Source organism: Haplochromis burtoni, unplaced genomic scaffold, assembly GCF_018398535.1.
Source record: "Haplochromis burtoni strain Fernald_Lab_line unplaced genomic scaffold, NCSU_Asbu1 Contig_323, whole genome shotgun sequence".
NCBI classification, from domain to species: domain Eukaryota; kingdom Metazoa; phylum Chordata; class Actinopteri; order Cichliformes; family Cichlidae; genus Haplochromis; species Haplochromis burtoni.
In genome coordinates, this window is record NW_024582684.1 from 227,876 (window position 1) to 239,142 (window position 11,267).

Genomic DNA, 11,267 nt, shown 5'->3' on the forward strand with positions numbered 1-11,267 from the left:
TCTCTCTCTCTCTCTCGCTCCAATAATTTCCTACCCGGTGTGTGTGACTCGGTAAGGTAGCTGCTTAAGTCCCCCGGTGTGGTGGTTGGAGTGAAGTTGGGGCATATTTAAAGCCGCAGGCGCCGCTCATAATGTTTGCGACGCTATTTCTGGGGAGTCCGTTGCATAGTTCCATACAGCGATTTGGAATCGCCAAAAGGCTTCAACTCCCGTTATCGTCACTCCCTCCCCCGGCAAGAGATGAGATCGTCCAGGCAAACGAGTGGCGAGAAAGGGCTGGTGGATAAGGAGCTCGGCAGTAGTCACATATTCAGTTTCGGTGTCTTATCAAATTGACAGGAGTGAAATAAGCAGTGAGCTGACTTTTAATGCAGTTTGTGCGTTACGTGTTATATCACAACAGAATGAAGAGATATGGCATCCATCATCTCCTCTGCCTGGGGGGGGGGGTGTCAAACACTGACAATGTCAGTCTTCTCAATTATTTTGGGAAAATTAAAACTTCATATTTAGATTAAATTTTTTTTCTTCTTTTGTCAAAAGGCTCTCTGGGATAAAATGCAGAATTTTAGAGGGAGGGGTGCAATCACAGGAGCAATTTATCTGTGGACAAGTGGTGTTGATCTTATCTGCAGCTAGGAGCAGTTCCCAGATAAACTCGGGCTATTGCCTGAACATTTCATGGTATTAGGCCAACAGTCGTCAAATTGTGCTATTATACAGACACAGAAAAGGGAGTCCAACAGGGTGATAGCAGAAACAAAATCATTTTCACCTTAATTTTGCCAAACAGATGAACTGCTCTGACTACAGCTTAGTTAACTGTATGATGAGTGCAAGATCAAATCCAAAATCTTACCAGATGGAACTGCTTACAGCGATTACATGCTTCTAACAAGATTATGCCAGTATGGATGTTAGTGATTTAGTTTGGTGTTAATTTAATGCATTGCTGTTTATTCATATGCCAGAATGGTCATAAAAGAAGTCATCCTCGCAGGCAACAATGTGTTCTGAGCAGCTTCAACAATTCACTCTAATAAGGAGATCAAATCAATAATTACGTATAGGCCTATAACAGCGTGTGAGGTTAAACACAGTGTGGCTTACAGTGTTTCTACATTTCATTTTTATGATGAGCTGCAGAGCAAGTTTTGTGTGAAAATAAATATAGATGGCGTGTAAAAAGCTAACAGTGTCAGGGCTGACAAAGATAAAGAAAGTCAGCAAAGTCAGCCGGCGAGACGGGCCTTAAGACACGCGTGCGCCACTCACACACATAGGGAAACACTTAGATGCACACAGACTTATCTGTGTGTGCTGACCTAGAACACCAAACACAATCAGTCGTTCAGCAGATTCCCATCAGCACAATGTAAATGAGATGGAGAGCCGTAAACGTGCTTTTGTTGCAGAAACTCCTCAGCTCACTGGGTGAAAGAAAACACAACCTCAGGCAGGGCTGGGGCATACACGGACACACACCCACGCAGATGCAAAGCTCTGTTTCTCTCGCAGACGCACACGGGAGAACGATGTGAATGCCCATACGTGCATGATGATGCACAGGCACATGCAAGGACACTCAAAAGATAACAACTCAGCACATAGGAGATAAGGGGTTTGCCATCAAGATAGCGTCACTGGCTAAAATAGAATTCAGAGCTCTGTTTTGATAAGCTTCAAGACACAGCACCACGTTTGCACAATACACATGTGCTAATGTGTCAGTTTGTTTCCTATACTATTCTTTGCAACTATTGTTGCTATTGTTTTGCTTCATTTCACCCCGCGCTCTCTATCAAGTCCATAGTACAAACAGCTCTTGATAAAATACTCAGCTGATCCTCTAATAAATATGTATGGATTTGTGCGCTCAACGTTCAGTGTGTGTTTATGCATGGATGCTTTCTGTATGTGAAAACGCAAGATTGTGTACACACACACACACACACACACATGCACTGTGGTTCACATGCTCCCCGCAGGCACTGTGCACACTTTGAGCCAATTTATTTATCAGCTTTAAAGCCATGCATGAACTTGAGTACTGTTTAAATGCACTTATTAACCCCTATGAACATATCAGTGCTCCACTGTGGCAAAAGCTGGAACAATAATAATCTCTTCGAAACTGTTAACAAGCAGATAGAACAAATTAAAATCCCATTTTCCAAAAACTGGGGACTGCGAAATGCAAATAAGAACAAAATTCAAAGTGAGGATAAGAACAATAATAGTTTAGTTTCCGACATTTCATATCTTGTCTCTGTACCATTTCCAATTAAATATGGGGCTTAAATGATGTGCAAATTGTTCCAATATGTTTTACGAAAAGTCCCGACAGTTCTGGGAAAGCTGGTTGTACTCCAGGCTGTAAGGGCGGCAAATTTTCTTTTTTAAATAAGTGATTGTAATACAAAGTGTCCTGCTCACTTATGGATTTACTCCTGTGGTGTAGAGATAGTAGCGAGGTCCATAAATATCGGGAGGGTAGCACAATTTTTGTACGTTTCACTCTGTGCGATGCCATGGGATTTAAAACAAAGTAATTAAAAGGAAGTGTGAGACTTTCAGCTTTAATTCAAGATGTTTAACAGAAATATTTCTTTTGCCGTTCAAGAATTAAAGCCATGTTGTCCTTTTAACATCATCCCTCCATTTTCACAAGCTTATTAATAATAAGTTCACTGACAAAAAGTCTCATGGTCAGGTGCAGCCTGCTGCCTCATTACTTCATGACAAATTAAGCCGATAAAGGTCTCGAGTTCATTATTATTGTGTAATTTGCATTTGGTAGCAGCTTAATGAGAAATCTCAATAAGCTGTACAAAGAATAGAAAGTGCAAGTGGGCGTAATTAGGCTGTAAAAATAACAACAACAAAAAAAACCTATCAGAAAGATAACAGGAGCTTTAGGACTGGTCAAAACAACAATGTGGTCCACACTTTAATAATTTCTTGACTACTTCGTTTCAAGTCCAAGCTAAAGAGGCAAAATGAGAAAAAGTATCAATCTAAAGAAGCCGATTGCATCACGCCACCTGCGGCATGTGGTGCTTTCATCTTCTAAAAGATAACATAAATGGGATTATTTTATTAATTATATTTAGAAAGCAGTCATCATTAATTCTGTTGCTGATACGCACGCTTGACGGGTTGAAAAGGTTTGCCAGAACACAGCCTGCGAGAGAAAGAAAACCACATAAATGAAGGTAAAAGGAGGCTACAAAGGAACGATAGAGTATGCTAAACAAAAAAGCATTTAATAAACACACAGCGTCGCAGCATACGGGCTCTTGTTTCATCACTTTGAGAGTTCAAGTCATGACTTATGAGAGGGGAACAGAGCAGAAGCCCATTAAAGCCATGACATTTCGAATAATTGCCTCCAATCTCAGCATCACAGAGAGTCACAGTACCACCCACTTGCACTACTCGCACAGACACACACTCACACATTCTTTAACCTTAATGATCTTAATGATTAATGTCCCCCTCCCAACACACTCGACTCCCACATACACACACACACACGCTGCACAGCGTGTACATGCTATGCAAGCTGGACGACTCTAGATACTGAGAAGAATAGTTTTCAAAAATTGAGATTTTGACACTTTTACATCATCAGGTTGATTTTTTCAATTTTTCAAAATTGCTTGATCCATTTTAAAGGAGTGATCTGCAAGAAAATGCCTGATGATATATGCAAATTTATATTTAATTGATTATTTCTTTAATTTCATGGAGGTTCACTAAACACAGGAAAATGTTACAAGGTTCAGGCTTGAACTTGCTCAAGGAAAGCCTTCCACTTGTGTAGTGGATTCTTGGTCGCTCCTGTCTCTTTCTGTACTCCCAGATTCACTCTGTGATGTTGAGATCAGAGCTCTGTGCTCAGGATATTTATTATCTGTTGCAGGAATCCCAGTCCTTGTAGCTTAAGATTGTGTTTTTATGACTCCAGCTGCGTGTTTTAGGTCGTTTTTAGTACGGTGGGATTGCCAGATGGATCAGAAGCTAAACACTGACAAGTCAGTGACACGCACGGGCATCTTTCTCTTAGTGCACGTGAAAAATTTGTTTTGTATAATTTGCACATCTATGACTGCATAACACATCATTATCTCTTCCTTCCTTTAGGCACCAACTTGACATTTGCTAGTGCTCCCGTCATTTGTTTTCTGCACAGACATTAGAGGCTGCAGTTGCTAACCGTTAGCGACTTTGGCTGGTATTGGAGATGGCACCTTCTCTAGTTGCACCTGGACAATTACGACTATAATTTCATAGCGGGAGACACTAATGCAACTAATAAGGCAGGCATAAACAGTCAGGGGGATGTCGGGGGAAAAGCTGTTGACTTGTTTATTGTAGTGTATGAAAGCTATATTCTTTTCTGCAGTCATATATCGGAATCACGCTAAAAGGATAAACAAGGATAACAACACATTTGTATTGTCCAATTCACTCTACACCTACCATTTTCTTTTATGAATTCTTTGTTATCAGTCTTAAAGGGATTGAGTATTTTTTCTTTTTCACTACTGTAAACATGTTGATTTAGCTCTGACGATGTCAATCCCCTCTGAAATAGCTGCTGGAAAAGGTATTTCAGAGCTTTCGCAATGGGAATTGATCGATTTCTGAAATGTGTTTTCATTTATATATAAATGTTAAAACCTCCATAACTAGAATTGATTTTTGCAAACACATTGCAGATGAGCTTAGGTGGTCTCAATGACATGTTACAGGCTCAGAATGTTGAGCAGAATTACAAAGAAGCATTCAGGCAACATGCTATGATACACATTGTAACCGTGCACCTGAGACAGATCTGTTTAACAAAGGCCACAAAGGTATGACACTTCAAAGTGTGCGTGCGTGCACATGTGCTTGACTGTGCACGGTGAGAAAGACTGAAAATGAAGGCGTGACAAAATAGGAAGAGCCACAGAGCGAGCAGCCTGGCAGTTCTAAAGAAGCTTTTATTGAACACTAAGAAGGGAGTATAGAATGATGAACACCCAGCCTGAGCTTTTCACATTGAGGAAATTGCATTTGGGAATATTGAACTGGCTGGCATGATGAAGTACACAACTCCTCCCCCACACGCGCACACAAATGCTCACATTTTTATGGTACAGTGTATTAGCAATACAGAAACAATCATGCTCACAGAGCTACATGCACACGTTGCACGCGCACACGCACACAGGATCTCATTTAGTCTGTGTGCATGGGTTGGATCAGCACTTCCCACTATTGAATGAGCGGAAATGAGAATCGGTGCAAACAGGGAGAGAGATAAAAGAGTGAAGAGACAGCAAGAGAAGAGGAAGTGGTAGAGAAAGAGAGACAGAAAGCAGGTTTGAGGAATAGATGAGCGAATCACGAAAAAAGAGCAAGATATCCTTCATCAGCACCACTGTAGGAGCTAAAAGTGTTGCTGTTGATGTGGTGACAATTCATTCCAGCGTGAAACACATCAGAATTGTTTTTCACCCCCCCCAAAAAAAAGAAAAAGAAAAAAGAAAATCATTATTCTACTGTTAGGAACAGCTGGATTCAACAGGTTCTATACAAATGTCAAGCAGACAGACCATTACCCATGGATGCTGACTCAAAATGAGTGGCAAATGATCACAGTACTGATGGTTGTTGGCAAGGCTGCACTGTGTTAGGCTGTAGATTCTCAAGTTGGGTGTATAAACCCTGAAAATGTAAAACGAGAAGCAAAAGAAATTTGTGCTATATAAGGAGGCTGTACCTGCATATTCACACTCGCACAATCGCGCTCCCGCACACACACACTCACACTGTCACACAAACTGCTGCCGCCGAACAGCTTATTTATGTTTACATAAATGCATTACTGTGAACTATAAAGAGAGCTGTCAGTTACTTGCTGTACACACTCGACAAGCAATTACTTCTATGCACGGAGCAACAAAAGCAGACAGCAAAATAAAATACTATCAGCACTTCACACACACAGAGACTCACACTTGCGTGAACGCACACGCTCACGCGCGCATGCACGGGTCACAGAGAAGTGGCTGTCACTGTGATTGGTTCCTGCTGCCGAGGGCAAACCCACAATAGCCAATTATCTGTCATTATACACCACAGAAGCTCTTGCGGTCTGGATAACTCTGCATGTGTCTGTGTGTGCATGAGCGTCTGCGCGAGCGTGCATGTGTGTCATAGGGGGAGAGATTGGCAAATTGCTAGTTATATATTTCAGCATGCTGAAAGAAGAGAGGAGAAATGTGGAGGAGGAGAAAGAGGAGGAGGGTAAGAGGGGAGAGTTTGAGTAGACCAGGCAGAAATATGCAGAGTGAATATAAAAGGAAGCAAAGAAGAGATTGATTATTATATTTGACAGTAGTAGAGAAGATGGGATCACGGAGGAGCCACAGACCTCCGCTGAGCTGCATGCTGATGACAGATGTCTGGTGACCGACATGCCTGATGCGGCAGGGCTAAAGTTTAGATGGCCGCAGATTGAGGCTCTCAGTCAGCATATGACTGGTGCTTCATCATATATGAAGTGTGTGACTGAGCTCTGACTAGTGCGGACAGAAGGTACCATCGCAATATTAGGATGAGTACAGACCTGCCTAACTGGAAGCTCTATGCTTCAATCACCATATCAAAGTGCCCTTGGGCAAGATCCTGAACCCCAAAACTGCCCTTGATATGTCACTGTGTGTGACAAAGCTTTGTATGTATTCAATAAAGCGCTGTATGAAAGTGTGTGGTATTTGTTGAATGTGGCTTAAAGTGAAAAGCACTTTCAGTAGTCGATAAGACTAGAAAAGATAAATGCAGCCCATTTACCATTTACTTTGAAATTCATCAGAAACAGCACAAAGTATAAAGCTCATATGCACTCTGATTCACAGCAGTGCACAGAATCAGAGACTGTTACAAACTAACAAGGTGAGTGGTTGAGAGCTCTCATTTTCTGATAATGTGAGTTTGTGTCTTCCACGCTCAGCATGACAACTTAGGTCAAGATTGGTTACAAAGTCCACCAGCCACCATTAAAGATGCAGCAATCAGCCTGCTGAAGACCAGAATTGAACACATTTTCAGTGAACTAAGCTCAGACCGTGGTCGCTCTCACCTATATCCAATAACGCGCCAGTCTGTTTTATGCATATGCAATACACGCACAGTGGCGCAGGCAAACAGTCCCAATATGCTGTCATATGGTTTGAATGCAGCCATTGGCTATTAGCAAAGTTTTCCCTGTTAGTGAGCAAACCACACATTTAGCTTTAGTAAACTGTAGGTGAACATCACCATCAGCCAGCTCAACATGCCTCGTTTGAAGACGCTAAAGCTAAAGTCAACAGCTTCATCATGAGCCTGGGTATCAGCAGTGAAAGGACAAAAGCAGATATAAGCAAAATTATGGAGACAAGAGAAAAAGGTTGATGTCCTGTTATCTGGTGAAGTATAAAACGTACTCTAAAATTATGTAAGTGACTGAGGCTTGTTTTGTTGCATAAATCGGCTGCACCTGCTTTTGTTTAGTAAGGTAAAATCATCAGATAAAAGTACAGCAGCTCTTTTATCTGTACCTCTTTCGAGAAGCAGAGAACTTTGCTTTCTGTTATTTTAGTAAGAGGAGAAAATTTCATTTTTGTTTGTACATTATGGCAGTTATAGTTCTTTGGAAGAAAAGCAGGTCAGGCTCTCAGAAAAATCAAAATCAACCATGAAAATTACAATGATTGTATGTCTAGCTGTTATAGATGTTAATCAGACCACAGTGACACAGAAAGCATTTATGTCTTTAGATATAGAGAAAATATTTTTTTCTACTAAGAATTAACAAAGTGACTAATTAGATCACAATCGTAATAGCCTGCACAGCTATAAAGGTAGTGATTAGGGACTTGAAGAAGACATATCTCGTTTTGACATTCCAGTTTAAAGGTAACCATGATCCTTTCTACCCAGAGGGTCAAATATTATCTGCTTGGCATTCATTGACTTTTTGTCAGACTTTAGCTGCATCACAGCTCATCATCTGAGGTTTTATCTTTTTCTTTTTATGGATGTAATAGAAACATATAAAGCTCTCAAATGTGTGCTTCACTGTAATTTTTCACTTTGGTCATTTAGTAGAAAGTAAAAACACACATTGTAAAATGCTTCAAGACCCAGACAGGAAATATCTGCAGCTTTATGTTCCTTCCATTCGAGCTCTATAGCTCCATAATTGATTGCTAAAGCTTCTCTACTGTTAAACCGAACTGTCCTCCTATTTAAGCTTGAATGGTGCTCAGTCATGATGCGTGAACCAAAGTCATCATACCATCCACCTCAAAATAAATCCATCTTACTGTACACTCTTAATACACACTCAATGTGTGTGTGCGCGAGTGCTTATGAAGTATGACACTGATCTGTCTCTGCCTGTTTTACAGCTATGCTTTGATAATCCCCATCCTAATCCACTGCCTGTGTGTCTGCCTGTGTGTGTGTGTCTGTGCTGTCCTTTTATGTTTGTGCGTGTTATGCATGGTATTTAAGCTCGTGGCTTTCAGAGGGTCTCTCTTTCCCATGACTTCAACACTATATGTAACATCACAGATAGATAGCCCTCCAGTCATCCACTCCACTCCATCGAACCACTCAGCACAATGGCCTAGACACAATCGCTCTGCAGTCAATATCTCCATTACCATTTCTGTCAACAGAATAAACACAGTGGAAATTGAATGGTTATGGGTTATATTACTTTTAAATGAGCTGATGAAATGGGTGCAGTGGCGATGGGAGAGAGGGCCGAGAGTGGCTCAGATGAAGAGAGGTTAATATGTCATTTTAACTAAAAGATACATGAACAGACCAACAAATCAGTATTACTTTTCCTCACAGTCATATCTTTTCTGTTTTGGTTTCATATTCTTATTCAAATGTAAGGATTTTTTTCATGCATCACTTTGAGTAGGACAACCTGTTCAAGTGCCTGTGCACTTTTGCACAGACTATATTATGCAAGCTTACTCTAAGTTTAATTAATTTCATTATGACACACATGACTATAAACCAGTAATTCCTAGTCTGGTGTTCAGACTGTCCAGGTGGGTTTATGGCAATAAAGCATAAAACTATTTCTTGCACAAAACATTTTCCTCTTCCTATGTTTTCTGGTAAAATACTGTATTGTTTCAATCCTCAGTGCCTCTAAACAGATTCAGATACACAGAAAAAACAAACAAAACAGTCTGGTTTAAGTGGTCAGAACTGCATATGCAATCTGAAATAAGGGTTTGTACAAAAGACTCTTTGTTTGCATGGAGTCACTGACCAAAATGCTTGGAAAATACTACTATATAGTCATAGATAGAAACTAATTTAGATCTTATTTTGGTGTTTTAGATATTTCGTTTAAACCCAACAGCAGAAACAGACAGGGAATAATGAGAAAAATGATGGAAAAAAACAGAATTCAATCATTGAGAACCATATTTCTTTAAAAAATGTAAGGTCATTTTAATCTGATCCCAGGAACACTTTTCAAAAAGCAGAGATGGGGTAAAAAAGACTGAAAAAGTTGTGTAACTCTAACAATAAAAAAATAAATAAACAAAAAAACCTACTTGATCACAATTCAGTAATGGTGCATCAGCTTAAAAGATCATCTCAGAGAAGCTCAGCCTTTCAAAATAAGAATTAAAGATGGGTGCATGGAAAAGCAGTTCAAAAATTTAAAATAAAATTATTACAACTTGGAGACTTCAGTATATGCTGTACATAAAACAGTAACACAGACAATCAGCTAATGCAGGCTGTAAAAGCGCTTCTATTTCTCTCTCAAACACTCGCTCTCTTCTGGTGGGCCAAGAAAAGCTCTTGCATTGACTCCCTGCTTGTCAGTTTGTTAGTACAAGTTTTAGATAAATGGGGGTTTGTCCGGGACAATCAAACCTATCTGGTTATGTTAAAGCTTCCTGTTATGAGTGATTTATAGTGACTACCAATGAGCCACGTGGCATTTGCAAAAAATGACTGTAATAAAGTGCCTAGTAGAAAGTCAATGCAATAGATTTGGTTAAGTCAATAGGAATTAATCTCAGAAGAAGTCAGTAACATCAGTGATACAAGCATCGATTGTGTGTCATACTTCCTGCAAACCTGTTGATGGTACAAACAAAAAATAAAAAGGTGAAATTTAGGTGGATGGAAGCCAGAGGGAATTTGAACATGCACACACTGTTTGTGATTCATGTCAGCCAGCTGCCCTTCAAAGTAGGCCAAGGCTGCCAAAGACACTGGGAATGATGTCACAATATTATTGAATGATTATGAGCTGGATAAATCTTGGACATGGCTGAAAAACAATATTTAGGTGGCTGTGATTTTTAATATTTCAACTAAAACCAGATGAAATTCTGTTGTGGAAATCAGAGAATGGGGTCAATAGCTTTAGAAAATCCTTATGAACAAAAACTGTCCCTGCAATAACAAATACAAGTTAAAACTGCTATTCAAAGAAAATCCATGCATAAAAATGAAAAGGGCATGGTCTGGGCTCAAGTTCATTTAAGATGGAGACCAGAGTGAATTAGAAAATGATTTTGTTCCCTGACAAATCACGACTTGAGATTCTTTTTGGAAATTATGAAGGCTGCGTCCTTCAGGCTAAAGAGGAAAGGGACCATAAATTTTTTTCCAGTGCGCAATTGAAAAGCCAGTATTTGTGATGCTGTGGATGTGCATTAGTGCTCTTGGCATGAGTAGCGTGCACATCTGTGAAGGCCCCTGTTCTGCCATCCATCCATAGAATCCATTGAATGAACTTTCATTAAAATGTCCTTAAAGGTAATGAAGAAAGAAACACGAAAAAGAGAAAGAATTACATTGCATAGAAAGCACTGAGTCTTCTCATTTTTTGAGAATCCTGCTTGATGATGAGTAGAGAGAGGAGTGAGAGCTTGATGAGTGGAACCCTTAGCAATGATAATCCCATTAGTACTGTACTGCATGTTAAGCTCTCCACTAATAACTCACACGTATGAGCATGAAGGGTGTGTATGCGCATGTATGGCCGAGTCCCGCTTGGACCATCCTAATTATCAGACGAGGCTCACGTGAGGGTAATTACCGCATCTGAGACAGTGGGAACAAGGCTATGACTGACCCAGAAATCCACAGGCTAATGAAGCGATAAGACACACACACACACACACACACACACACACACACACACACACACACACACACACACACACACACACACA

The 11,267-nt window shown here is 40.2% G+C and overlaps 1 protein-coding gene across 25 annotated transcripts in view; it reads right to left on the reverse strand.

Annotated features, from left to right (window-relative positions):
- Positions 1–11,267, reverse strand: part of ptprdb (protein tyrosine phosphatase receptor type Db) — a 163,662-nt gene that overhangs the window by 89,028 nt on the left and 63,367 nt on the right. The window lies entirely within an intron of this gene.